This window comes from Panthera pardus, unplaced genomic scaffold, assembly GCF_024362965.1.
Source record: "Panthera pardus isolate Hobbes unplaced genomic scaffold, ASM2436296v1 HiC_scaffold_13, whole genome shotgun sequence".
NCBI classification, from domain to species: Eukaryota; Metazoa; Chordata; class Mammalia; order Carnivora; family Felidae; genus Panthera; species Panthera pardus.
This window is the reverse complement of record NW_026526688.1, coordinates 161,855,622-161,881,340: the sequence shown is the minus strand read 5'-3', so window position 1 is coordinate 161,881,340 and position 25,719 is coordinate 161,855,622.

The following is a 25,719-nucleotide window of genomic DNA, read 5'->3' as shown; positions in this document are numbered from 1 at the left end:
ACATATGAAACTAAAAAGCTTCTCTAAAGTTGGCCCTCAAGATGTACACACCCAGTAGTCTCCTTCTATTTGCAAGAGATTCCTTCCAAGACCCCTAGTGAATGCCTGAAACAACACACATACTCAGTCCCATATGTACTTTTTGTCCTTGGGAGCTTTGAAATGGTTGTACTTCTTTCTCCAGCTTCCTCCGACAATGCAGCCCCGCCCAGGGAGGTGTGCGCTGACCGGAGACTTCCCTCGGCCACCTCCTCTTGAGGGGCTGAGCCACCATAAACATCAGTCACTTGCTCAGCTCCAGTATATACTCCAGTATGAAGACAGAGAATGAAGACTAAGAATTATTATCTCGTTCTCAAAACCTTATTTCTGAACGCATTTGCCAAAAAAGATTAGAAAACCTAGGGAGACCGCACACAAGCATAAGTTGGAGAGCGGGACATCTGATCACTTACACAGGAAAGATGTTGTGAGACCAAATGGCCAGGACTGTGGTTCTGGCCATGGTCCCAAAGCCCAGGGAGACCCATCTGGAGAGAGACTGTGGTCCTCTCTGCATATGTGACTTTAATTTCACCATCTCCGGGGACAACATCCCCACCAGTAGGAAGGACTCGGTCACAGTCCCACACGTGAGCTGGTTCCCTCTTCGAGAAGCTAGGTCAAAATTGGCTTCTTGCTGGCTCTGAAGGTTGTTTCGTCTAGAATCGGACGTCTATACAGGTAGGCTGAGAAGTCGTTTGCTTCTTGTCCTCAACGTGCAGCCACACAAATCAGCGAGACCATGGATACACTAAACACGAGGAAAATGTGGGGCCCAAAATGACAGATTACAAAGATCTTCACATGTATGACATGCATAAAAATCAGCAGGAAGAAGCAGCTTTTCTTGGCTACAACTCATTCATTCATTCATTCATTCAACCAGTATTTATCAAACCCCTACAATTCGTCACACGCTGTAGGCTAAGCATTCTACTTTTGAACAAGCAAAACAGGCAAGGCATATCTTCGTGAAGCTGGATTTCTACTGGCAGACAGATTATTTGTCAAATAGTCACAGAAACAAATGCAAAACTGCAAAAGTGACAAGTGACACAAAGGAGAGGTTCACGGTGCCAAGACAGCCATAATGCAGGGTGTCAGCTAATGAGGGAGGATGGGGAAGGCTTTCTGGGTAGCGGATACGAGAGTGAAGAGAAGAGGAAAGAGGTTTCCAGGCATAGGAAACAGTCTGTGCAAAGGCCCAGTGGTGGGGAAAAGTCATAAGGAGGAGATTTCGATCTTGTCTCTCCTGAAATTAGAGAAATTTTTTTTTTAATGTTTATTCTTTTCAGAGAGAAAGAGAGTGTGAGCGGGGGAGAGGCAGAGAGAGAGGGAGACACAGAATCCAAAGCAGGCTCCAGGCTCTGAGCTGTCAGCAGAGCCCGACGCGGGGCTTGAATTCACGAACCGTGAGATCACGACCTGGGCCGAAGTCGGTCACTTTGAGCCACCCAGGCGCCACTGCCCCCAAGATTTTATTTTTAAATAATCTCTATACCTAACACAGGGCTCAAACTCACAACCCAGAGATCAAGAGCAGCATGCTCTACTGACTTAGCCAGATGGGTGCCCCGCATTTTTACTTTTTTTAAACCTCTCTGGAGGGGCGCCTGGGTGGCTCAGTCGGCTAAGCGTCCGACCTCAGCTCAGGTCAGGATCTCACAGTTCGTGGGTTTGAGCCCCGCGTCAGGCTCTGTGCTGACAGTTCAGAGCCTGGAGCCTGTTTCAGATTCTGTGTCTCCCTCTCTCTCTGACCCTCCCCCGTTCATGCTCTATCTCTCTGTCTCAAAAATAAACGTTAAAAAAAAATTTTTTTTTAATTTAAAAAAAATAAAAAATTAAAAAAAACCTCTCTGGAAAACAAATTTGATGCATGATGGTGTGAACATCGCTAAGAACCTCTGTTGGCTCCCTCACAATTTGTATTTGAGATATCTTCTCCACTTGGATCTGTTTCTTTTCAGTGCCATTGATTTATTTGTGGGCAAAAACTATACTTTTAGTTGTTGAGAATTCAAATTATCTTGCAGATAATTTCGCAGATGTCTGGCGCAGACTCCATATCTTCCTCATTCTTTTTTTTTTTTATTTTGGAAAAAATAAAAACAGAAAATTGCAGAGAATAATATAACACCGCCTACCACATATTGTAAACAAAGATTCGTATTTTAGCATAGTTGCTTCAGACATTTGTCTTAGGAAAAGGTATAAAATGTAGCAGATTGATTCAAAGTCCCTGGCCCACTCCCCTGCCTCCCACCCACCAAATGAACATGAACTTGACATGGAACCTTCCGGTTCACATTTTAAAACTTTAACTTAATTTGTATCTACCCATAAGGAAAATGCCATATTGTTTTGTGGGTTTTCACTTATTTATTCTTCCAGGTGAATTCTAGAATGATCTTGTCTAAATCTCTGTAGACTCCTTTTTTGGGTTTTTATTGGAGACGCATTAAGGGGATTTATTACTTTGGAGAGAGTTGACGTCTTCACGTTATTAGTTTTTCCCTCTAGGGACAAAGTATGTTTTTCATTCATTTAAGCTTCTATCAAGTCCCTTCATAAAATGTCTATTTTCCTTCTTGTCCATATAGCAAATTTCTTATTATTTCCAGGTAACTTGTGATTTGTGTTGACGTTGCAAATAGGATTTATTTTCATATTATAATGGCTAATTCGTTCTTACTAATATAAAAGGAAGAAGTTAATTTTTCAAATATTTACTCGGTAACTGGCCATTTCACTATTCTTATCATATTTAATACTGTAGTTTTTCAACTGATTCTTTTGTGTCTTCTTGGCACATATTCACACAGTATATGTAATACTAGAAATTTGCAAATAATGATCATTTGGTCTGTTTCTTATGATGGTCACGCTCCATTTTTTTTTTTTTTTCCTTACTCAATGAGTTAGCTAGGACTTCCAGAACAATGTTAAATTACTTTAGTGATGTCCATTATATTATATCCAGTAAGGTATCTTCACCTTATCCCTGTTCTGTTTTTTTTAATTTCTTTTAATGTTTTTATTTATTTTTGAAGGAGAGAGAGAGAGAGAGAGAGAGAGAGAGAGAGAGAGAATGAGCAGCGGGGGAACAGAGAGAGAGGGACACACAGAATCAGAAGCAGGCTCCAAGCTCCGAGCTATCAGCACAGAGCCCGACGCAGGGCTCGAGCTCACGAACCGCGAGATCATGACCTGAGCTGAAGTCAGATGCTCAACTGACTGAGCCACCCAGGCGCCCCTCACCTTATCCCTGTTCTTAAGTGGAGTGCCTTCAGTATTTCACTTTTTACAGTGTCAACAGCTGTTCGAGACAGGCTTTATCATGTTTTTTTTTCTTTTACAATAATGAGAGGTTTTCCACACACCCCCCCCCCCAATCTGTATATATTTATAAAGCAGAGTTGATTAAAAAGACACTGGAACTCACTATGTTTTTTGGTAATATTTTGCAAAATTGAAGACTCAACCCTCATCAGCTCTCTTTTCGGTTATTTGTGTGGGGAAAAAACATTAGTTCCAGTTCAGGCTTTGAATCCAGTTGATGGCTTCATTTGGGACAGGTCCTTTTATTTCCCCGGCCCTCAGTTTCCCGCCCCCTGTAAAATGGAAAAGGATAAAATTCTAAAATTTACTTCCAGTTGTTAATAATTGAAGCCCTGCTTTAACGAAACCTCTATTTTTTTTAGTCAAACAATTTTACGGGGTCAACCACATGCCGTAATTTGACAAGGCTGAAGAAGGTTGAAAGTTTAGTGAACTCAAAATAGTTCATGATAAGTAGACTGTAAACCTGCATGAAGTTCATGGACTACTTATTGAGGATTTACCGTGTCCTGGGAATACATGTTCTACTTATACTATAGCCTAGTAAGTGCTTATAACAGCTCTATGAAGTAGGGAAAACCGCGATTCCCATTTTCTAGATGAGGAAATGGAGATGTGGTGGGTTGGGAGCTCCGGAGGTTAGCTCATTCAGCGCCTGGTCCAGTTTCCTTGTGGTATAGCCTCCTTCCTAGAAGCCCAAGTCCACGGTTCCCGGTCTCCCTCACATGTAAGATTCTGGATTTGACTTAGCTTTCATCCATCAGCTGCAATGGCCAGTGACTGGATTTTGAAATGGAGAGAGGCAGAAGGCAAGGCTGTGTTTTGCAGATCCTTGTGGTTCAGATGCCTACAGTTGGGTGCCTGGCTTCCCAATCCCCAGATCGCAGTGGAAGCAGGGGATCCTGGCCCCCCTGGCTGGGACAGCAACTTCTTGAATCTCCAGATCGAGGCAGAGAAGTTATTTCCTTCCACAGGCCACTTCTACAGTACTCTTCTTGGAGCCGTTCCCAGAAGCCAGTCTCTGGCCTCCCCTTTAGCCCTTCCAGCAAAATGCGATAAGCACCCAATTCCCTTATGAAATCCCTTTCTTCTTAAACCAGCTAAAGTAATTTCCATTATCTGCACTTGAACTTGGATCATTATTTTTTTAATTTTAATTTTATTTTTATTTTATTTTTAATGTTTATTTATTTTTGAAGGAAAGAGACAGAGCACGAGCGGGGGAAGGGCAGAGAGCGAGGGAGACGCAGAATCCGAAGCAGGCTCCAGGCTCTGAGCTGTCAGCAGAGAGCCCGATGCGGGGCTCGAACCCATGAACCGCAAGATCACGACCTGAGCCAAAGTCAGACACTTCACCGAGTGAGCCACCCAGGCGCCCCAGAACTTGGATCATTATAAGCCACGTAATGATTCTTCCTTTTCTCATGTGCCCCCTTCAGCTGAATAAGAGAAGCCACATAGGACAATGAATTTGGATCAGTGGCCTGGGTTCTAGTCCCATCCCTGTTATTTAATAGCTGCATACCCTGGGCGAGTTCCTTTACTCTCCCACGTCTCAAGTTTTGTGGTTGTGGTGGTGGTGGTGGTGGTGGTTGAATATTTGACCTGAGGGAATACAGGGTCCCTTTTGGCTCTAACATTCCATGAGTATCATCAGCCCAGAAGAATATGAAACACCCAGGATGCTGATGGCCCGCTCAGCAGTTCACAGGAAGCCAACTACACGCCTGAAACTAGCAAGGCTTCATTAGGAAGCTGCCGGGGAGACGAGCTGGGGGGCGCAAAGCCTGTGACTAGTAGGGACCAAGCCAAGCAAAAGGTCAGGAAACTGGAAAATCAGGACAGGACGACGGAGAAGTCTGAGGGCAGAGGCCAGTCACGAGTCAGGGAGGGGAGCCAAGAAGTCTAGCCTGAGGCCGAGGAGTTGACAGTTCAGAAAGCTGTGGTCCAAGCAGGGGTGAGGAGGACAGAGAATTCAGAGTCCACGTTATGAGGTAAGATGAGGTCCTCATCCACGCTCGCCTTGCTTGCTCACGTTCGGCCAACTCGGCACCCCGCACGGTGTGCAAGCTCCGAAATGGTCGTGGCATCCGTTTGCCTTGAATGAGTGAAAACCTCGGGGGTCACAACAGAGCATACCTCGTCTTGGAACAGATGTTTCCAGCCCCAGTGACAGGCAGTGTTTTGGTAAGTGAGCCAATCAACTGCATCTGGGGAGAATGGCTGTCGCTGAAGGAGAACAAGATGAGGTGCAGTTGAATTCTGGCAGATTGTCGAGCGGGGGGGAGGGGTGCGGGTGGGAGGAGAGCTGGGTGGGGTGTGCTCCAGCCATGCAAGGGTAGGCTTCTAGGGTCTCACCGTGTGGCAGGGAGAGCGAAGACCCACTGTCACTTGGGTGTGTGCCTTCATCGTTTGCTATCCTCCTGCTTATGGTTCTTTTCCACCCCCCTCTGCCCATATCAACTCCCTAAGCATGACCCTTTCTTTTTTTTTTTAATTTTTTTTTTTAACACTTATTCATTTTTGAAAGGCAGAGAGAGACAGAGCGCAAATGGGGGAGGGGCAGAGAGAGAGGGAGACACAGAAACAGAAGCAGGCTCCAGGCCCTGAGCTGTCACCACAGAGCCCGACACAGGGCTCGAACTCACGGACCATGAGATCATGACCTGAGCTGAAGTCGGCCGCTTAACGGACTGAGCCACCCAGGCGCCCCAAGCATGACCCTTTCTAATCTGCTCTCAGGTCCCTCCCAACAAGGAAGCTGACAAACAAATTCATAAGATCCAAATGACTGAGATAACACAAGTCATCTCCCTTCCCAGAAGCTGTTGCCTTTTTACAGGCAAACTAACAATGATGAATTTAGAATATCAGGGGAATACTGTGGAGGAAGAACAAGGTTAATGAACTCTTACCCTGAAGGGTATACGGTCAGTCTTCATCACTCACAGGGGCTGTATTTGTGAGTTTGTCTAACCACTAAAATTCACTCATAACCCCCCAAATCGGCACGTGGCAGGAATCGTTCGGTCACTCCCGGACGTGCGCAGGGGGGAGAAAATCTCGAGCCCCTCAACATACAGGTTCCCAGGGGAGGTTGAACACGGCGACCCTCTGCCTTCTTGCTTCAGCTCTCAGAAACAAGTGTCCTTTTCCTGGTCTATGTAGTTCCACATCGTGCGTGCTTTTTGTTGGTGATTTCACTGTTTAATGGCCCCCAAACACGGCGCTGATGATGTGCCGTCTAATGTTCCTAAGTGGAAGCGCCTTAGGGAGAAAACACGCGTGCTAGATAAGCTTCCTTCAGGCATGAGTTATAGTGGGTTCAAGGTGAACGAATCAACACTATCTACTAAGGAAGGTGCTCTTAAGTGAAAAAAAATGCATGATACAAGGTTACGTGTTGATTGAGAGATGAAGACACTGTGCCCAAAGCTCAAAGGATACTAACTCTGTATTTCCCCAGGAGAAATACTTGGGTATTTGCGAAGCATTGCTTACGGGGACTTTCTAAAACGTAACTGCCTCCAATAATGAGCATGGGGTGTCCTTGGTACTTGGTCTACCAAACACTTCCTCATGCTAACACTGTTACTAGGAAATGCTCGCAGGGGCCTCCTGCGTGATTCTTGCAAAGAATTATAACGAATTCATTCATGCAAATGAGTTTTAAGAATTATAATGAATTATTATGTCGCAGGGGAGGGAAAGAGAGAGACAGAGAATCCCAAACAGGCTCCGTGCTGTCAGCACAGAGTCCCATGCAGGGCTCAAACCCACGAAGTGTGAGGTCGTGACATGAGGTGAAGTCACGGGTCGGACACCTAACTGACTGAGCCACCCAGGTGCCCCCCAAGATCTTTGCCCCTTAACCTTTGCATAGACATGGCCAAAAATTCTCATTGACAAGCCTTGAATTTGGTGGCCCATTTAGGATTGGATGTGGACGTTCCAGAAACTAAGACAAAAAAGAAGTTCTGTAGTAATTCTACCTGAATTTTTTTCCAACTTTAGCTTTAGGGGATTTCTCCTCCTTGAACAGATTCCTGATGAATATAAAACCAAAAGGGCCTCCTAAGTGACTACTAATTTCATTAATTAGTGCTCACGCAGAGTTTGTCTCCGTGAAGTCCTCAGCAGCAAGCTTGGTCTGGGGCAGAGTTGGGTGGGCAGAGGTTTACAGGGAAGTCCTTACTCCTGTTCTAGCAGATGGTAGAGGGTTTACTTCAGTCACCAACAGAGGGAAATCTTCCTTTTTAGCCCTTAGTCTGCACTGTTTCTACCCTTTCCAGAACTATCCTGACTGGAATTAGAGCCTGGAAACACTGGTGAGAATAAATTCAAACGACACCAGGAGATGGCTGTTAATACGGACGCCTGGAGAAGGTGCTTCTTAATCCCTAGTGCACACAGCCCAAGACAAGAGTCCCGGGGTTACTTTTAAGCAACGATACCCGGTAATTCACGTCCCAAGATGGTTTTAAGTGTATTGTGAGGATTTGAGCAGCTCAGATGTTAGCTGAAAGTTTGGCTTTCCTGGAAGGAAAGGCCTCTTGGTGCAGTCTTCCCGAGCCACGGGCCCTCTGGGCTGGCTGGGCCTCCGTCAGGGCCTCCTCAAGGGCCTCAGCAGCTCCCCGCCGAGCCGCTCGTGTGGCTGAGACCAGGGAGGAATTCGTAACCAGGGACGGAGATCAGACGCCTTTCCAGTTTCCTACTCAGTGACACGCTTTCTCACACAAAGGTCGAGAGTCAGGGCCTGACGAAAGCGTCCTTCGAGACGAGCTGCTACGAATGTTTTCTTAGTAAGAGCCCTTCTCTTTTCCCTTGAGACGCTGAGAGTTTGAACCTCAGACCTTTCAATCCCTCGACAGACACCATAAACCACAAATGTGCTGCATGCTGAAAGGGTGTGCAAGGGCCCGGCACTTTGGTCTTCCCCTCAGCTGACCACTTGGGCAGTCTGCCCACACTGGTGGGGAGAGGGGAGGGGACAGCTTCCTCTGCCACCAGGGAGCCGTCATCGTCGGGACCAGGTCAACTCAGGCAGGCCGGCTCTGGCGCCTGTTCTCAGGCCTCGGCCTCTCTGTGTGTTTGCGGACGGCCGGCTTGTTTGAGGCATTCTCGTCCTCCCCGGGGCCCTTCTGAGAAGTCTCCTGCGGCTTTTGCCGTGAGACAGAGACCCCGGCTGCTGGTCCACAGGGAGACAGCAGCGCAGACACAGCCCTGAAGAAACTGGAGAGCCGAGAGGGTGGCCACGCTTATGCCTGGTCCCGAAGCCACCTGGCGCGGGCTGCAGGGACTCCACCGCAGGGCAGATTTCCTTCCTTCTTTCTTTTCTTCTTTCTTTAACGTTTATTTATTTATTTTGAGAGAGAGCATGCACGGGGGAAGGGCAGAGAGAGAGAGAGAGAGAAAGAAAGAGAGAGAGAGAGTCCCAAGCAGGCTGCACGCTGTCAGCACAGAGCCCAACAGGGGGCTCGATCCCACGAAACGGGAGATCATGACCTGAGCCGAAATCAAGAGTCTGCCGCTTGCTTTACTGACTGAGCCACGCAGGCACCCCTTTCTTTGCTTTTTTAATTGATTTGCAAATATTTTTAGCAAATGTTAAAATCTGCGTGTGTGTGTGTGTGTGTGTGTGTGTGTGTGTGTGTGTGTGTGTGTGTGTGTTTGGTGGTGGGGTTGGGGTTTTCTTCGTTTTGGAAAAGAGAAAAGACGGAAGGAAAGTGCAGGGGGGGTGTTTGGGGGTTGGGCACGCAGGAGGTATAACGACCTTTCACAGAGCGAGGTGTGTCCTTCCAGGTGTCTCTTTGTGTGTGTGTGTGTGTGTGTGTGTGTGTGTGCGTGTGTGTGTTAACAAAAACATATTCCACTTTGCGTACTTCAGTTTTTGATTTTTTTTTTCAGTCACTGAATTAGAAACGTCTTTCCAGGAAGAAATTTTTTTCAGTCTATGAATAGTACATGAAAAATCTTCAACAGTTACATTTTGGTTACCACATATTTAACAGATCACCTTTGTTTTTGTTATTGTCCCTGGCCTTTGTTAAACAGAACAAAATTACGGAAAACCAGGGATTTTCTGGGGCAGTGCTGTCCATTAGCCCTTTGGGCCATGATGGAAAGTTCTCCATCTGTGCCATCCAATATGGTGGCCACTGCAGTGGCTGTCGGGCTCTTGAAATGTGACCAGTGCTACTGAGGGAATAAATGTTTGATTTATTTAATTTTAATTAATTGAGCTGCTAATTTAAATAGCTATGTGTACCTGGTGGCTATTGCATTGGACATCACATTTCTAGAAGATTCGGGATCATCCCATCCTCTACTCCTAGAGGAGTTACGGGAAGAAATTTTGAAGCCAGACTTCCTCCATTTGAACCACAATTCCTTCCGGTTACCAGCAGTGTGACTTTGGAAGAGGCACTCAACCCCTCTGAGGCTCAGTTGGCTCATCTGTAAAATGAGGGTAATAATAGAAATGCCTCATTGTGTTGTTAGTAGGATTCCGGGAGTTAACACTTGTAACGCCGTTGAACACATTAGTGCTCAATAAATATTGGGTTATATAATTCCCTCCTAAGAATAGGAATGGAAGGGAAACCAATTAGGGGAGAGGGGGAGGCTAGAGAGAAAAACCTTTGAGTGAATAACAGGGCGCTTTTCTCCGCCAAGAAAGGTGGGGGGCAGCCGCGCCAGCAAATCACGCTAGGTTCTCCCTTGCGTAGACCTCACCTTGACCACAGACTTTCAGAGGTAGGGGGGTGAGCAAAAAGTACCATCTGGAAACCAGCACACTCCTCCAGTCAGTCATCTATGGAATTCCTCTTTTCCCCCAGAGGGCGCCTCCCCTGCAGAGGGGTTGGTTCACGACCGGGGCCCAGCCTGAACCCCCCCTGGGGCCCTGCAAGACAAAGTCCCTGCTCAGCAGCCTGGGCCTCCCATCAGGTGTCTGCACAGGCCTCCCAGGCAAACAGTGGGCCCGGTGTTCCCAGCCCCGAGGAGCAGTCCCAGCCCCAGGAGCAGTCCCTGCCCTGCGGCTGTTTCAAGGCTACTTCCAGTAAAGGGCCGGAAAGCGGCATCTAACTTTGTCTTGTCGTAGGAGGGGGATCCTTCTTCCAAGGGGCAAACCGAGTTCTTTATAGCTGGAATAACTGATGGCGCAAAGCAAGTATTTTTCTCTCAGGCCGTGTAAGAGGAGTTTACGGATTCATTCAGACTGTTGGCTCTTCCCTCCCACATTTAACACCCAGTTCGTGTCCAGGATTTTTCAGAATGTGTTTCTCTGGCTGTTGCCACCTCCTGAAACCCCACCGCAGGCAGCAAGTTGGGCAAGAGCCTACTTGTCTCTCTCATCCCTCCCCAGTGAGTGATTGGTGAATGAATGGATCAATGAATGATCATTGAGTGCGTCCCTGAAAGCCCATATTCTAAAATCTACATTCTCCGAACATTAGCCTTCTGCGTTATTAATAGCATTTAAATAGAAGGATTTAATACGTTATGGTCTTGGGTCAGTGTGGATGGTAAAGAATGTCAAGAAACACTCCCTTATCTCAGGAAAAGCCAGCAGCCCAGGCTGGCCATCAGAAGGCCCGGGGGTCAAGTTCCATCTCTGCCTTCTGGCATAGAGCCTCAGCTTCCTTTTTTTGTCAAATGTGGGAGAGATACAGATGACCTCCGGGATGCATCAGAGCTCACACCTTGTAGACAACCCGGGGCTCCCCGGAGTGAGACCATCCTACCCGCCCAGCTGGAATTTTCTCACCCAGGAGGAGGCCCTCGGGGAACCTTTTTCAAGGCTGCTCTTGTACTGCTTCTAAAAGGGCCAGTTAGCCCAGCGTCGCTACAGAAAGGTCCACAGTGGTGGTTCTTGGGGAGCCAACCCACCCCTCCAGACACTATTACAGCTCTGATCACCTCACTGGCTTCTGAGGCGGGATTTCCATCCACAGGCCCCATTCAGCCCTTCTGTCCTGGTGCAATGAAGCAGGCTGCTGCTTTTTTCCACCAAATGGCCCAAAGGGAAATGACATTCACCAAGAATTTGGACAAACTTTTTTAGAAGAAGAAACAGTGTGAAAATTGCCCAGATCCTTGTTACTTAAAGCGTTTGAGAAGAAAACTGCAGGAAGTTATATTCGGGATATAAAAGACATCATTTGCCTGCCTTGTTATCTCATTTTTCGGCGGAGTTGACGGGACAGCTGCCTGTTATTACGGGGCACACCAGGAAATGTTTAGCTGCCAAACGGAAAAGAACGAGTGAGGGATTAGCAGCCCTGTTCATGCCACACAAATAGAATTCTTGCACCTGGTAGTCACGCAGTTAGATTTATCATCTTCGGAGGGTACGTTACTTAAATCCCATTTACAAAGAAACAAAAACAACCCCGAAAGGCGCCTTAATGTCATTGTAATTATGATAAGTGTTAGTAGCCATTTTGCAGTTTTTAGCCTAGATGAGATTAATTGGTGGTGGTTTTCATTTAATCGCGCTGATCTTTTATTTGGTTTCTGTAATGTTGGAGATTTGCTATTTTATGTTGCAAGTCCAAAGTGTTCTTGAAAATGGAAGATCGATAACACTTTAATCCTCCGGAAGGCTGCTATCACTAATGATGTTGTGTAACAATAGCGATCTCTTTGCAAGGTGGCAGGATCACCTACAGACAGGACATTTCAAAGTCAATAATTTGCCTCCAAGTTTCCTTTTCTACTGCCGGGGTTGGGGGCAGGGGGACGGAGGCTGGGGGGGGGGGGGAGCCAGCTCCTTGAGCCATAGCACAGCAGAGATCCGGAGCCCAGAGAGGCCCTAAATAGCCTCCTTGTTCACACCAGGAGTAAACTCATTTCCCTCTTGCCAAGCCCCAGGGAGGAATCTAGCAGGAGGAAAAAAAGTGAGTCTTGAAAACCACCCTTTAGTAGGAATCTGGGAATGAATGAAAAAGTGAACTCTTCGGGGAGGCTGGTGGCTTAGAGGATCAGGGAAGAGACCTGAGACCGTTAACTCTTCGTTCCTCCTCTGCCGTCTCCTAGGTCCTCTCCGTGCCAACCGCCGATATAACGAAGGATGAGACCAAGGGGGACCCTGTAGAAACCCCTCACAGGCTGGGAGCACCAACTCTGCCCGGAGGTCCCAGGAACGCTTACGTTTTCCAGGGGCTATTAGTTCTCCAGGCGGACAGCAGTCCGGTGGAGACAACCGTAAAAAGAACACACAAAAGGTCTGAGAGGCAACTGCAAGAAGTCAGACGGAACCAGAACTCCACTGTGGCTACGCAGGAGTAAAGGCAAGAAAAAGAGAGGGCCTTGCACGCCCTTCTAAGGGGCCTGCTCTTCGTCCTCCCCCCACCCGCCGGTGGAGAAGAGTAATGGAACGTGGGTGACGTCTGTGCGGGGTACTCCTCCAGCATGGATCTGAAGAAGCGGGAAAGGCAACGCTTAGGAGACTGTCGGGGTGGTCCAAGGAGGAGACGCCGAAGCTGCGTGGCAGTGAGTGTGGAGGAGACACGGGGCTTCAGGACAGAGCTCTGACGAGACACCGCCTGGACGTGGGGTAAAGGGGCCGGACGGCCCGCTTGTACACGTTCTGAAGGACGGTACCATCAACAAAGGTGGGAAATGCAATAGAAGGTTGGAGTAGGGAACGAGGGAAGAGTTGATTTGTGCCATCGGGGCATGCCGGGTTCCGGGTACTGTGGGGATGCCCACGTGGAGATGGTACTGTGGGGGTGATGGTACTATCAGCACTCAGGTACCTGGTGCCCCAAGAGAGCTCCGGAAGTTCAGGTTCGGTAGTTACCCAATTTGGTAGAGCTCCTGTGTACTTCGGTGAAAGGGGGGTAGTGGTTGAATCCACTGGAGTAATGAAATCCCTCGGGGACCATGGACCGAGACCATGTTCGGGCTAAAAACAGAGAGAAAAGAACCCCACGTGGTATGGACTGAATGTTTGTGTCCCCCCCTGCCCCCCCAAACTCATATGTTAAAATCCTAATCTCCAATGTGATGGTACCAAGAGGGGGGGCCTTCAGGAGGTGATGAGTCACAAGGCTGGAGAGCCGTGCTCTTATGAAGGAGACCCCACAGAGCTCCCTCCCCACCTCTGCCATGTGAGGACACCGTGGGAAGACGGCCGTCTCCGCACCAGGAGGAAGGCCTTCACCAGACGCCGAATCTGCCAGAGCCTTCACCTTGGACTTCCCAGCCTCCAGGACTATGAGAAAGAAACGTTTGTTGTTTAAGCCGCCCAGGCCATGGCATTTTTGTCACAGCAGCTGAAACGGACTAAGACACCACTCTTGAGAGCTGGCAAGAAGAGGCAGCAAAGAAGAGTCCGGAAGCTGGCGGAGAGGAGGGTTTTCATGAAGGACGTTAGCAACAGTGCCACCCGCCAGACAGGTCTCGCGTTCCTGGAGTTGACAGTGCCGAGGCCACTGAGGACCCACAGCGAGAGGAAGCAAGAGCTTCCTCTTTCTGGGGGTGGAGGTGGGGCTCCTGGTAGGGAAAGGCCAGGGCACCGAGCAGAAGCGCTGGACTGTAGGGAGATGAGCAGAGGGTGAGAGCGGGGAGAACACCGACAGACTTTAAGGACTAGGATAGGGAAGAAAGACCCCCAAGGAGACGTGGGATTAAGGGAGGACTTTTCTTCTTACCCTGGACCTGCATGTGAGCTAGAGGCAGGGCGGCAGCGAAGGGCGACAGGGACAAGGGGGTGATGGCCGCGAAGCACAGGGGAAGCCGTTGGCCGCGTACTATATGAACTCCGTTCTCCGGGAAGGGTAGCTGAAGGATTTGCTGTCTCGTTTCCTGCTTGCACTTGCTACAGCTCCTCTCTCCCCTGGGAGGGTGTCCTTTTGTCCCTCTGCCCCCCATCACCTCCAAACCAGAATGTGCATCCTTCAAAGCTGTCCCTTTCTCTGAAGTCCCCCGATGCGTCCAGCTGCCAAGTGATGTTTCCCCTGGCCTGTCTTCCCTCCCGGCTCAATACGTTTGCCCCGCATTGCTCTTGTTCGGAATCGGGATCTCCCCACTATTAGATACGTAGCTCCTTGGGGGAAAGAATCATACCCTGGATCACTTTTGAGCTCCCCCCCATCCATTCGCAGAGCCTGAACGGGGTGCCGCACACACTGGGAATTCGATAATGTTCTTTAAAAGATCAAATGCATAACTGAAATTACATTTCATCTCCCGCCGGCTTCAACTACTTCTGATCCACTTCCCGCCATCATCAATTTCTATTTTCTAAAAATATAAAATGATTTCCATTTTGGCTTGAATTCCTAAATGAAATGTGTCAGAAAGATAAATGTGCTGTGATCAAAGTCACATGTGAAAATGTTTGCGTGATCAGCCTGGGGTGGCTCAGTCGGTTGAGCGTCCGACTTCGGCTCAGGTCATGATCTCGCGGTTCGTGGGTTCGAGCCCTGTGTCGGGCTCTATGCTGACAGCTCGGATCCTGGATCCTGCTTCGGATTCTGTGTCTCCTTCTCTCTGCCCCTCCCCTGCTCATGCTTGCTCTCTCTCTTGCTCGCTCTCTCTCTCTCAGAAATGAAGAAACATTAAAAAAAATATTTGAATGATCTTTGCCATCCAGGGCAAGTTATATAATCTCTTGAAGTAGGTTTCCTCAGTCAGTAAAGTGAGAATAATAATAATACCTACTTTTACTGTTTCAATCATTAAATGAGACCATGTGTATATAGTCCTTAGCAATCTTACATACAGTAAATAATAATAATTATTATTATTAGCCAACTAGACAAACTTGAGACCTACTGTGGCTAAGTTCTATGAGTCTTTCTCCCCCAGTGCAGATAATTAAGGGTAAACCATACATACCTATAAAACATGCACATATTTAATAATGCACGATAGCCATGAAATTAGGGTTAACCCTGTACTTAAAATTTTTTTTAGTTTTTTTTAAGTTTATTTTTATTTATTTTGAGAGAGGGATAGTGAACAAGCAGGGGAGGGGCAGTGAGAGAAGGAGACAGAATCCCAAGCAGGCTCTGCACGGTCAGCATAGAACCCAGTGCAGAACTCGAACTCACGAACTGTGACATGAGATCATGATCTGAGCTGAAGTCAAGGGTCAGGTGCTTAACTGACTGAGCCACCCAGGCACCCCTCGTACTTAAAATTTAAAGGAGGAAAAAAAAAGTCAGAACTTGAAGCAAACTGAGAGAACAACCCTTGGGTATTCCTTTCTGTAAACATTTCTAATGCTGTAATGCAGTTAGGGGCTATCAGAGTGAGCATGCAAATGGGGGAAGGGCAGAGAGAGAGAGAGAGAGAGAGAGAGAGAGAGAGAGAGAGGGAGGGAGGGAGACAGTCCCCAGCAGGCTCTGTGCTGTCAGCACAGAGCCCAACTCGGGGCTCCATCTCATGAACGATGAGATCATGACCTGAGCCGAAATCCAGAGTCAAGACGCTCAGACTGAGCCACCCAGGTGCCCCTGCCAAGCGTCATTTTTAAAACAGATTTTTCCAAACCATTTGCAATTTGGAATACGGACTTGAGCTCTGGGTGTTTTGAGACGGGGAAGTAAGCAGACTGCGTGACCTTGACAGTGCAGACCAGCAGCCCATGGGGGCTGTGGTAGAACTTCAGCCTTTTGGTTTATTGGGTGGCTTTCTTCTTCTGCCTGCCATGGGTATCTGGGTGTGAAGCAGAGGGGGCGTTAGAGACATGCCTGATGGTGGTAGTGACTGTGGAGGAACCACCCTGGAGGCCTCTTGTGTGGTCTGCTGGCCAGTTATCTGCAGACGGTATATATGTGAATATTTCACCAGTGAACCTGAAGGTTGTATGTTTGAAAGTCTTGGTGCAAGAGGAGAGTTCCATACTCACCCCTCCCCCAACACCAAAAAAATAATAATTCTAAAAATTAAAAATAAATAAATAATGCCATTGGCTTTAAAATGTCTAACCTCACCATGTGCTGGTGACAATTTTGAATTATTCACGTCAACGTGAGTTTTTGGCGTTCTTAGTAGAAGCTTTAGAGCATAATAAAAACTGTTTGCGAACACCTTGAGTTTTTTAAGTAGTATGACATTTCTTAAAGGAACACATTTTCACTAATTCTAAAACCTAGTTTTCCTTACACCATAAAGTTCAATTTAGAAACCTTATTGGGGCGCCTGGGTGGCGCAGTCGGTTAAGCGTCCGACTTCAGCCAGGTCACGATCTCGCGGTCTGTGAGTTCGAGCCCCGCGTCAGGCTCTGGGCTGATGGCTCGGAGCCTGGAGCCTGTTTCCGATTCTGTGTCTCCCTCTCTCTCTGCCCCTCCCCCGTTCATGCTCTGTCTCTCTCTGTCCCAAAAATAAAATAAAAAAAAAACGTTGAAAAAAAAAAAATTAAAAAAAAAAAAAAAAAAAAAAAAGAAACCTTATTAGTCTACGTATCAATTGAGAAAACTTTTTTTTTTTTATTTTTTATTTTTTTAAATGTTTATATTTATTTTTGAGACACAGAGAGACAAAGCATGGCCAGGGGAGAGGTAGAGAGAGAGCGAGACACAGAATCGGAAGCAGGCTCAAGGCTCCGAGCTGTCAGCACAGAGCTCGATGTGGGGCTCAAACTCGTCAACCTCGAGATCATGACCTGAGCCGAAGTCAGAGACTCAAGCGTCTGAGCCACCCAGGCGCCCCATCAATTGAGAAAACTTTAACCATCAGTTTCGAGGGGATTTAAACTCTGTCAACTAAAGCCACAGAATCTAAATTCTCCTAAACAGTCCCATGTACAAACTCAGTTAAATTCCACCAGAAATTCAAGCTCCGTTATGTATTTAATATGTTGGATCATTTTTAGCACTTCAAATGCTGCTAACAAGCAAAATGTTCTCAAGTACTTCCATGACTGTAGCAAAATATAGCCATAGTGAATCTCAAGTTCTCTTAAGTATTCTAAAATCATTCCTAAAGTTCTCTTTACTTGTTTCAACCAAAAGTCAGTAATTACACTCTTTAACTTGGGATTGCCATTCTCTAACAGGTCAAATGCTTCCTTACCAATACCTGAAATACCAAACAACACACATCAGACTCAAGCTTACGAAATTCTCTTCCTGACCTTACGCAAAAATCGTCACTTTAGAGATTTCATCGACTTCACCATATCTCTAGCTAACTGTAAATCTTAACGGCATTAAAAATTCCACTAAGAAAGCAGTTACACCATCCCAGATGAGTAAAGGTCACATTAGTGAAATGTACATTCATATTGGCAGGTGGCTTTCAGTCAAGGTGTGAGATTTCATTCTCCCCTCGACAATGGCCAACAACATAGTGAACTCTTGCTATGATTGCCATAGCAAAAGCAATTCCAAATCCCTGCCCTTTAGAGGGTGCCAGTCTTTCCCAGTTTTAAGATATAGCATCACCTGGTGTATCTGCAATCCAGAGACTGCCCATTTGCTTACCACTAGAATCACTTATTCATGCCTGATTCTATTCTAAATGGTTTTCTTACTCTTCCAGTGTGACCAGGCCATGACTCTTATAAATATCTAAATGACATTTTCATAAAATTCTGCATATCTCCCTCGTCTTTGCCTGGCTCTGCCTATAGCTTGATCGAAGTGATGACCTCAAGCCAAACTTCTTCCCTTCAAATGACCCACCTCATCTCACAAGATGCTGGACATGTGCTCTTTTCCTTTTCTCATGAGGTCAACCTCCAATAGATATTGTTTGTTCCCCAAGGGGCTCCACCCAAGTTCAGACACAGCAGATCCAGCAAGGTGAGAAGGGGCTCTTTGTAACAACAAAAAACCCTCTTCGACTTGAGCTTGCGGGTGATAACGACCTAGGATCCCATTCTCGAGCAGATGCCGACACAGGTGTGGGCTGAGACCCAGGACTCTTCATTTCTAACAACCTCTGGTCGGGCTGGTTGCTGGTTCCGCAGGTCTCCAGACCACACCTTGCATACACAGTTCGACAGTTGATGGTATTTGAGCTGAATGATCAGTCTGGGCCGCAGTTTCTCTAAATTAGGCACAGAAACATCTAATCCCCCCTCAGTAAATCCTTCTGTCTCTTTTGTCAATCACCAGTCCTCAGCTCATTCTCTGTTTTTCCCCTCACACACAGACACATACACATATCCTGTCTTTTCCTGGCCCCTTTTCAAACCTGCCAGTGAGAATCTAATACTTCAGCCACTTTGTGTTTTTTTTAAGTTATTTATTTAAATTCAAGTCAGTTAACAAACACTGTAGTATTGGTTTTAGGAGTAGAATTTAGTCACTTTAAAAGCACTTGCTATGCGGAGTGGGAAAGAAGACTTTCTCGAGAAAAGACACACATTTCAGCTACGTACTTAATAATAGTTACCATTTACTGTGTGCTAAGTGCATGCCAGTCACAAGAGCTATTTGTCTCATATAATATAATCCTATGAGAAAGGTATCATTGCTCAAATTTTTTTAAGTTTTATTTTATTTATCTTTTGAGAGAGAGAGAGAGAGTGCGTGCAAGTGGGGTAGGGGAAGAGAGAGAGAAAGAGACAGACTCCTAAGCAGGCTCTACGCTGTCCGTGGAGACCCTGACTCGGGGTTCGCACGCACAATCCGTGAGATCATGACCTGACCTGAAATCAAGAGTCGGAAGCTCAACCAGCTGAGCCAGCCAGGTGCCCCTCATTGCTCACATTTTAAAGGATGGGGAAACCGAGGCTCAGAAAAGTGATAGTAACTCGCCCGAGTGCGGTAGCTGGTCAGACTCTCTTGAAAGCTCATCCTACCAGGCGGCCTGTGACCGACTTTGACAGAAGGTAGCAGAAGTGACTTCCGAGCTTTGACCTCAGAAGGCTTGAAGCTTCTGCTCCGGCCTTTTTAAAACACTGCTGCCTTGTGAACAAAATCGCTCTCCCCTCGAGGCTGAGGGGCTTCATGGAGAACGAGGCCCAGTTACCCCAGTTGTTCCAGCAAGGCCAGCTGGGACCTGCCGGCCGACTGCACACGCGTTGAGTGAGCCCGGCCAACGCCTCGTGGGGCAGAGACGAGCCACCCCAGCTGAGCCCCGCCCAAGTGAGGAAAGAAACAGGTGCTGTTTTAAGCCACGAAAACACAGGGCAGTTTGCCCTACAACGGTGAATGAGTGAGCCCGTATTTGAGTTCCAGGATGTTGGAGTCTAAACCTCTTCTGGGCCCAAAGCCAGGACCCACCAAATCCCAACTTGATGGATGCCCCATGACTGGTTTGGGTCCTGCTTTGACTCCTCTCTGAATTCCCCCTCGGGCCTGGTATAACCCACGCGTCACTTCTAATGTTCCCGTGTGCCCCCCGCCCCCACCGCCCCCTTGGACCGGCTGCCTTACTTACCTTCTTTCCCTCTGGGGTCCAGCTCCCCTTCAAGATCGCCCTTGGCTGCGCTTCTTGGAGCTCTCTGCCTGGTAACGTGAGGCTTAAGTTCTGGTCCTCCTTTGACGTTCTAGGCCAGCGTTTCTTCGATTGGAGCGTGCTTTAAAACTCCTCTGAGGATTAGGTGCCGCGTAAGGAATACAGTCGACCATACTGTAATGGCGGTGTAACGGACACAGTGTAGCTTGTGGCCAGCACAGCATAATGTATCGACTTGTCAGATCACTATGGTGTACACCTGAAACTAACGTAACATTCTACTCATTTAAAAAAAAAAAAAAAAAAAAAAAAAAAAAACTGAGGCTTTTTTAAAACTGCAGATTCCGGTCTGGTGCTTCGGGTAGGACCTGAGATTCCCAATTGCAGATAGGCTCCCAGGTGATGCTGACAGGTTTGTCTGGGGATCGTACTTGGGGTAGGAAGGCTCCAGACTTACTCCGGGAGGGAAGCAAGAGCAGGGCTCCGCCATTCACGTAAAGAGCGCCCGGGCTGAGAGGGGGTGGGGCGGGGCTGGACTCTTCAGCCAATTAGAGAGCCTCTCCTGTGCACGTGCCGACCCCCCTCACTCCTCCTACAGAGGAATCGGAAGTCATTTGCTGCTGTGGACTCGCCATGCGCGACCCAGGGAATAATGGAAAAGAGAGACCGGATGAAAGATACAGATTCCGTTTTCAAGGCATTCATTCCAGACTACAATGAGTCGTTACCATACACCAATTGCAAACACTGTGTGATACTATCCAGGAAGGGTACCCCAGGACATGCTCTTTGGGGGACCTGGGCCCCCTAAGCAAATGTCATTTTGTACTGAAATCACCGGTCCTCGGAACTAGCTGAAGCCTGTGGGCTTTAAATAGCGTGCTGTCCGATGCAATTTCATTGTAATACAGCAACCTGAGCTGAGGAGTAAATGTTACATTTGAAATGTAAGATGCTGTTAGCGTTTACCTGTCTGTATGTAGAGGAATGTTGTGTCTTCATTATTTTTTAAAAATACTTATTTATTTTTGAGAGAGAGACAGACTGTGAGCGGGCGAGGCAGAGAGAGAGGGAGACACAGAATCCGAAGCAGGCTCCAGGCTCTGAGCTGTCGGCACAGAGCCCGACGCGGGGCTCGAACTCACCAACCGTGAGATCATGACCTGAGCCCAAGTCGGTTGCTCAACCAACTGAGCCACCCAGGCGGGTGTCCCTGAAGTCTTGCTTAGGCCCTGGAGAAGCAATGTGACAGAAAACAGACACAGTCCCTTCCATCTCGATGGCCTGGTGTGAGACTGACCCAGGCACTTGGGCACTAAAGAGATAGACACTACATTACGGAACATATGGTGCTCCCCTAGGGGCACTTAGGAAGGACACTCAGCCTAGTCTTGGGAATGGGGCTGGTGGCGGAGGCGGGAAAGACGTCCCTAAGAAGTTGTCACCTGAGGTGAGTATTAATGAATGAGTAGTAACTGAGCTAAGCAAAAAGGAAGGAAAGATGGTAAGAGCATCCTGAAGGAGAATAGCCATTGCGTAGAAGATGTTTGAAGAAACTGTTGAATTACCAGCTCACATCCACGTGGTAATGCAATTGGACACGTGGAGAGAAGCTCTGTAGCACCGTCTGGGTTGAAAATGCACTTGAGCCAGCCCCCAGGGACTTTTTAGTTTAAAACAGGCATATCTGGTCATTATTTGTAGAAAAGAACGATACATAGAAAGGAAAAAAATGCAAAACATTCTATTAAAGTTTGGAGTGTTGCAACATTCTTTGCTATTGTGCTCACTTCCAGAAAGTGAATTCCATGTTGGAATGCCTCCCCAGGGAGTGGGTGATAATTGGACAACGTTGGGCTGACATCTACCTTTGCTGCACCTATAAAGAAAGGATTTGCTACATTAAAGAATAGAGTGACTGAAAGCAGGGAATATACTTCATCTACTTCAAGGGCACATGTTTCCCCCAGGATTTTGTTAAGTACACTATATGCAAAGGATGTTATGCTTTAAATTAAAAATCAGCCTCATCTAATCATCAAAGCAAGTCGTGGCGGAACATCTACTGGGAAACCCTTAGCCATTATAAAAATAAACACGAATGTAATTACGCAATGCAGCATTTCATAAGTATTTTTTTTTAATGTTTATTTATTTTTGACAGAGACAGAGACAGAATGCGAGGGGGTTAGGGGCAGAGAGAGAGGGAGACACAGAAGCAGAAGCAGGCTCCAGGCTCTGAGCTGTCAGCACAGAGCCCGACGCGGGGCTCGAACTCACCAACCGTGAGATCATGACCTGAGCCAAAGTCGGTTGTTCAACCAACTGAGCCACCCAGGCACCCCAGTATTTTTATTAAAACTCTGTGTGAATTCAGCCAGACCTTTAACCTATCTGACCCCTGAGGTTTCACCAAATTTGATGGATGTTCGATTTGCCTATTCCTGACTTAACATTTTTCTTAGCCTTGCATATGGAAAGGGAAGTGTCTACATTCTTCTGATATAAACAGTTGAAGCGGCACTATAATAGTCACCCAATTTATGTTTATTAATTTAAAATTTGGGCCCAGCCTCTTTATCTAATTGTCTTATGGAGGATTTACTAGGAAGTCACCTTTTTTAATGTTTGGCAAAGGGTATCAAAAAATCATAAAATGTCAGTCAAGTCCGAGAGTAGCTCAGAAATTTTTCAAACCCAAAGCACTCTTTTTACACAGCAGCAACTAAGCAACTAATTAATATCTAGAGAAATCAAGTGGTTTCCCCTAAATTCACAGCTCTTAGTAAAATATCACTATTAGGTTCACCTTCTCTCCTCTGAGATCTCAAAGGCCCCCGAAAACAAAAGTGGCTTTGAAGTTTAGTGCTAAAACTTGTCAAGTAGCAAAATCTGGCCTAGGCTTTCAGGAGGCTGTGTATCCCATTTAATATGAATATTCATACATTTCCCTGAAGAAATGCCAGTGTATTTGATGACGGAAATCTTTCCAATACCTCAACGGAGATGTAAACGCACCGTACGGCCTACAATCCGGAGAATTCTGGATTAGGAAACGTATCAGGCCTCAAAGGTTTTGGATAAGGCGTTATAAACTCCTAGCGATAGCCATCAATCATTGAGCATTTGCTTCGCACCAGATACGGTCCTAAGACTTTAGATGCGTTTGCATAATCTTAGTTTGACAGATTCCATGCTGACCCCACCCCCAGTCTTTCCAGCTCACTTTCTAGTACTCCAATTCCTCCAAACCATGATCTTTCCCCTTTTCTACTCGAGGCCCTAACTTCTCTCGCTACCCAGCTTAAACTCCTTAGTCGGTCACCGTGTTGTGATTACTCACTTCAGAACCCCTGAAATCCCCGCCCCGCTTGCTTTGTCATCGGGCTTCGGCAAAGCCACAAGCCTCGCAGAACCCAAGCCTCTGCCTGTACAGAATGGCTGAATGTGTCTGGCTGAAAAGCGTACTGACCAGCCTCATTCTGAGTTCGTGATCATTAATCCTTCCGTGGGCCCGTATGTCACCTGCCCTGCGCGGTATGTTCCCGAAGTCCGTTTACTCTCCCGTTCTCCTCAACAGCAAGCTCATACTTTCCTCTCCCCACCTCCTCTCAGCTGATTACTTTGCTTCCTACTTCCCTAAGAAATTTGAGAACCAGAGGCAAATGTCCACAGACTCCCGTGGCCACATCTACCCGCTACCAGCATCTGCACCCACCTCTCTGCCCGATACCTGTTGCCATAGAACCCGCTGCGCATCCCCCCAGAGCCAGTCCCTCTCACCACTTACTCAAGCACATCCTTCCAGCAACTCAAACCTCTCCTCTTTCCTGCATCAGCGGTGTTCCCTCAACGGGATCATGATACGACTGCATCATCAGCCCGCAAACTTGCTATTATCCCTCCCAGAGCCACCTCCCTCCCCCAAATGGCCCCAATATTGGTCAGACAGGCTTCCCATTTCACTCCAGGTTCTGACATTAGCCTGCGGGTCCTATACAACCTGCTCTGCTGTGACTTCTCCCGGCTCCAAGCCACTAGCTTTGGCGCTCTTGGCTCTTGGCTCTCAAACATGCCAGGCATACTCCTACCCTCTGGCCTTTGTACCGGCTGTTCCCTCTGCCCAGAACGTTTTGTTTCCTGATATCCACATGGTTTACTCCCTAACTTCAAAACTTTGCTCAAGCATCACCTTTTCTTTTTCTTTTTTTAAATTTTTTTAACGTTTATTTATTTTTGACAGACAGAGAGAGAGAGAGAGCATGAGCAGGGGAGGGGCAGAGAGAGAGGGAGACACAGAATCGGAAGCAGGCTCCAGGCTCCGAGCTGTCAGCACAGAGCCCGCTGCGGGGCTCGAACTCACAAACCGCGAGATAATGACCTGAGCGGAAGTCGGACGCTCAACCGACCGAGCCACCCAGGCATCACCTTTTCAATGAGGCTTATGCTACGTACCTTTCTCTGCGCTACATAGACTTGTAACCCACTCCTTCCTTCCAGATCCCCTGACTCTGCCTTGGGAACTCTTACCCTGCACCACTGTTTCCCTAGCACACAGAACTTCTAACATAGCATTTATTGATTTTATTGTGGTTTTGGTTTTTTGTTTGTCTCCCACCCCTCTACCCTTGCTAGACTACAAAGCGTCACAAAGACAAGGAGCATTATTCCATTCGCTGATGTCTCCCAAACACCTAGAACAATGCCGGGCACATGGTATGTGTTGAGTACATGTTGAACGAATGCAATATTTCACCTCAACTTCACAATAACCTTGTGCGTTAGGTTTCATATGCTTTATATGCTTTCATGCTTATTTTATAGAGGAAGAAACAAGGCTGAGAGAGGTTTTAAAAATGTGCCCATGGTCACACCACAAGAAAGGAAGGCAGCGGGGAACCCAGTCTTTCTGACTTCATAGTCTGCTTGCTAAACGGCCCTACCATGTGGCCCTCCCTACATTGTGCCGGCCTGGGGGGTTGGAATAAACATGTTGAATTATATCCACCATAAATACACCACCATCCAGGGCTGCCTTCTTATGTCCCCTTGGGGCACATGACGGTTGGTAGTTTTCAATCGAAGATCAAATGCTACTCAATTTACCTCCTTACTCCATATGACAATAGGCCAAAAAGCCAACCAAAAGGATCGCTTTTCATTCATGTATGCATTCATTCAATGTATATTTATTGGACACCAACACACTGAGGCTATACTGAGGACTGATTTTCTCCTTAACTAAGCTACCAGGAAGAGGAAAAAAAAAAAAAAAGCCACCATCATTTTTGGAACTAAATCCACAGATAAAGGATGATCTTTCCTTTAAACCCGTCAGAACTAAAGGCACTCCCCTCAGCCCGGGAAGGGTCTCCGGTCTAGCCCCTGTCCTAAGGCCTCCATTCCAAGCAGAGTCAAAAAGGGAGGCCTGTGGGGACCAGGCCCAGGGCGTCCACCGCATTGCATGGCTGATAGCTTGCCAGTTCTGAAGAGCCTTGTGCTGGAATTTGGAAGGAATTTGTGCCGTGCTCAACACGAAGCTCAGTTTGGCTTCAGGGACCATTTTAATTAAATTAATTATCTCTAGAAGGAACACTTAGCGCTGTTTAAGCCTAAACAATAGGTACTTGTTCTCACTTCTAATAGGATCGCCTCGTGCAGAGTTCTCTTGGTGAGCGGAGGACAATACCACAAGCAGATATTTAAGGAAGGCCCTCCCCTCCTGCTCCCTCTCCTCCTCCTCTTTTGCTTTCTGTGAGCAGACCGTCAAGAGGCTTTTTCAGAGAGCAGGGATGCGGAGGCCGGCAAGATGAAAGTGTCCAGGATCCACATAGATGCACTTACCGGCTTCCCTGACTTTCCGCACTCGTCTGTGTCTTAACGTGTCAATTGCGGACGCGGAGTCACGCGGCCTTGCCTGTACAATCTGCATTTCCAGTGGCCCTTGCGGTTACCCTAAAGGAAAAGGTGTCACCA